This window comes from Schistocerca cancellata, chromosome 7 (assembly GCF_023864275.1).
Source record: "Schistocerca cancellata isolate TAMUIC-IGC-003103 chromosome 7, iqSchCanc2.1, whole genome shotgun sequence".
NCBI classification, from domain to species: domain Eukaryota; kingdom Metazoa; phylum Arthropoda; class Insecta; order Orthoptera; family Acrididae; genus Schistocerca; species Schistocerca cancellata.
In genome coordinates, this window is record NC_064632.1 from 153535959 (window position 1) to 153540548 (window position 4590).

The following is a 4590-nucleotide window of genomic DNA, read 5'->3' on the forward strand; positions in this document are numbered from 1 at the left end:
AGCGACGCACGGATGCACGCCAAGACCGTAGGATCCTACGCAGTGCCGTAGGGGACCGCACCGCCACTTCCCAGCAAATTAGGGACACTGTTGCTCCTGGGGTATCGGCGAGGACCATTCGCAACCGTCTCCATGAAGCTGGGCTACGGTCCCGCACACCGTTAGGCCGTCTTCCGCTCACGCCCCAACATCGTGCAGCCCGCCTCCAGTGGTGTCGCGACAGGCGTGAATGGAGGGACGAATGGAGACGTGTCGTCTTCAGCGATGAGAGTCGCTTCTGCCTTGGTGCCAATGATGGTCGTATGCGTGTTTGGCGCCGTGCAGGTGAGCGCCACAATCAGGACTGCATACGACCGAGGCACACAGGGCCAACACCCGGCATCATGGTGTGGGGAGTGATCTCCTACACTGGCCGTACACCACTGGTGATCGTCGAGGGGACACTGAATAGTGCACGGTACATCCAAACCGTCATCGAACCCATCGTTCTACCATTCCTAGACCGGCAAGGTAACTTGCTGTTCCAACAGGACAATGCACGTCCGCATGTATCCCGTGCCACCCAACGTGCTCTAGAAGGTGTAAGTCAACTACCCTGGCCAGCAAGATCTCCGGATCTGTCCCCCATTGAGCATGTTTGGGACTGGATGAAGCGTCGTCTCACGCGGTCTGCACGTCCAGCACGAACGCTGGTCCAACTGAGGCGCCAGGTGGAAATGGCATGGCAAGCCGTTCCACAGGACTACATCCAGCATCTCTACGATCGTCTCCATGGGAGAATAGCAGCCTGCATTGCTGCGAAAGGTGGATATACACTGTACTAGTGCCGACATTGTGCATGCTCTGTTGCCTGTGTCTATGTGCCTGTGGTTCTGTCAGTGTGATCATGTGATGTATCTGACCCCAGGAATGTGTCAATAAAGTTTCCCCTTCCTGGGACAATGAATTCACGGTGTTCTTATTTCAATTTCCAGGAGTGTAGTTGTAGTCAATTTTAGGAACTTCAGATTGTGGCTAAGTTGATGAAATTGCTTGTTATACCTAATGTGATACGAACCGTATCATTGTCATAATTTCTAAATTATTGTAATAGCATACTTCTCAGCTAGTGTCTAGTGCCGTAGACAGAAATCCAAGTTGTGTGCCCTGTCCGTTGCACAGTACCCCAGGGGAAGTAGGTGCTTCTGTGTCACTCGCAAGGCGACATCTGCGCCTCGGACACTGAGTACCATCTGTAAGCTTTCGTCATAGCCAGAGGCTTTGCCAATATCGAGGAACACGACAACAGTACGCCTTTCACGCGGTAAGCTCCAGACAGCCTGCGCCAGAGCAGCATATTTTCGGCACAGCAGGACTGGGTTAGAAGCCTGGCACGTATCAATAGCTGCCACAAGACCTACTGATCGAAATCACAATCTGGCACCACCTCATGATCCAAGGCACTAACAAGGGACACCTTTTATCTCTAACCCTCGGAATCACAAGATACCTGGTTTAGAATAACACTAGATTATAAAGTAGTCTCCGTCATTTCCACGCAAAACGTTGCATTCTGCCACAAATGAAATTCTTATAGAGACAAACAAAGTAACGAGATATCCATTCCATAGAAGGGAAATTGTACGTAATTCAATGAGGCCAGTGTATCGTTACGTTCTCAATCAACAATACCAAAAACCCTCTGGGTAAAGTAATTATAATAGTTGGAAACATACATATCTCACACTCCTAATATTGCTTATTTAGTCCTTACAGTGCAGATGCGGGATTTTGATGAAGTGGTTAAACCAGATTGGAAGAGAACGATGTGCACTCCTCACTGAAGCTATGTTTTCACATTCAAAATCGCTTCCGCATTGAAGCAGTCCAATATGAAAAGCCATGCTTATTACATTTTCAAGTGATTATATGGGTATGTCAATTTCATAGCCTCCCTTACCTACATGTTGCAACGTAGGCGTATACTTTGGTGTAGAAAATTGACTGTAAAACAGAGAGTGAAGTTTGAGGATGAAATAACAACAATTTATCTTCACTTGTGGTTTGGCACATTGCAGTCTTACAGAATTAATAATCTCTCTGAAACAGATCTCGTACTGATGAAGGAAGTAAACAAGTGGTTAGCAATGTTTTGTTGTTTTCCGTGGGAATATCATCGGCACAACACCTTTATTTAGAAAACTTGCGTCTAGAAGTGTACGATCTGTGTGACCAGACGAGGAATCATACAGCAATAGATTCTTTTCGCTTATTACACCTCCGCCAAGGACTGATGTTAGAAAACCTTTCTTGTGTTCTTTTGTAATTTTTCCACTTTTGCTTGCCTCCACACTAACATTTATTGGGTAGGTTCTTCGAAGTTTCATGAAATATTTGGACCAAAGATGCCTTGTGCATGCTCTAAACAGATGTACATCTTGTTTACTAGTATGCCTCTCATTGATAAAGCCCCAGCTATTGTGTAACTCTCGGTAGAGCCATGTACAGACTGCAACATACTAGTTGTAGTTCTCTCTCCTCTGTGGGACAGTGTTGTTGACTGAAGACATTTCATACTGGAACTGATTCTGGTCGCCATTCCAAACATTTCCTTTCTCCACACCCTGCTCTGGCATAAACATGTCGACTTCCCCTACAACCAGTTATGCCTTCTGATTTGCACTACACTACTGGCCATTAAGATTGCTACACCACGAAGATGACGTGCTAAAGACGCGAAACTTAACCGACAGGAAGAAGATGCTGTTAAATGCAAATGATTAGCTTTTCAGAGCATTCACACAAGGTTGGCGCCGGTGGTGACACCTACAACGTGGTGACATGAGGAAAGCTTCCAACCGATTTCTCATACACAAACAGCAGTTGACCGGCCTTGCCTGGTGAAACGTTGTTGTGATGCCTCGTGTAAGGAGGAGAAATGCGTACCATCACGTTTCCGACTTCGATAAAGGTCGGATTGCAGCCTATCGAGATTGTGGTTTATCGTATCGCGACACTGCTGCCCGCGTTGGTCGAGATCCAATTACTGTTAGCAGAACATGGAATCGGTGGGTTCAGGAGGGTAATACAGAACGCCGTGCTGGATCCCAACGGCCTCGTATCACTAGCACTCGAGATGACAGGCATCTTATCCGCATGGCTGTAACGGATCGTGCAGCCACGTTTCGATCCCCGAGTCAACAGATGGGGACGTTTGCAAGACAACAACCATCTGCGCGAACAGTTCGGCGACGTTTGCAGCAGCATGGACTATCAGCTCGGAGACCGTGGCTGCGGTTACCCTTGACGCTGCATCACAGACAGGAGCGCCTGAGATGGTGTACTCAACGACGAACCTGGGTGCACGAAGGGCAGAGCGTCATTTTTTCGGTTGAATCCAGGTTCTGTTTACAGCATCATGATGGTCGCATCCGTGTTTGGCGACATCGCTGTGAACGCACATTGGAAGCGTGTATTCGTCATCGCCATACTGGCGTTATCACCCTGCGTGGTGGTATGGTGGTGCCATTGGTTACACGTCTCGGTCACCTCTTCATCGCATTGACGGCAATTTGAACAGTGTACGTTACATTTCAAATGTGTTACGACCCATGGCTCAACCCTTCATTCGACCCCTGCGAAACCCTACATTTCACCAGGATAATGCACGAACGCATGTTGCAGGTCCTGTACGGGCCTTTCTGGATACGGAAATTGTTCGTCTGCTGCCCTGGCCAGCACATTCTCCAGATCTCTCACCAATTGAAAACGTCTGGTCAATGGTGGCCGAGGAATCGGCTCGTCACAATACGTCAGTCACAACTCTTGATGAACTCTGGTATCGTGTTGAAGCTGCGTGGGCAGCTGTACCCGTACACGCCATCCAAGCTCTGTTTGACTCAAAGCCGAGGCGTATTAAGGCCGTTATTATGGCCAGATGTGGTTGTTCTGGGTACTGATTTCTCAGGATCTATGCACCCAAATTGCGTGAAAATGTAATCACATGTCCGTTGTAGTATACTGTATTTGTCCAATGAATACTCGTTTATCATCTGCAATTCTTCTTGGTGTAGAAATTTTAATGGCCAGTAGTGTATTATTTTTTATATCCTTAACTGTGACAAATGTAGTAACACACTTGGAATAAAGTCCGTAGATTGTCGATAGAGGAAGTCGAAGGTTTGTAACAGTGCAGGCCAGCCATTTTAGATGCTTCTAGTGTCCACGTTTGCAGATCCAATAGCGAACTGTTGATGCACACGATCTTGCGCTATGAAATTGCGATATTACATTTCTTTAATAGTTTGTTATTGGGACAGTCTGTTTCCTTTGAAACGAGTTCCTTCTCAACTTTGCTCGAAGTATACTTTAGAATTAACCTGCAACTGGATTTACTTTTAATGCATTTTTAGTGCCTCATTAGTTTGCTATAGGAATTGAAACCGACTGTAATGCGATACTCCAGTGACTTTTATGTTGTGAATTACGATGCATGTCCAAAGAACCAGGCACTGCGGCGACTACAGCCGTTATGAAATACATTAAATTTATTCGCAGTTGCGGATATGGACAAGCATCAGCTGTAGAATGGAATGACCATGAAAATTTGTG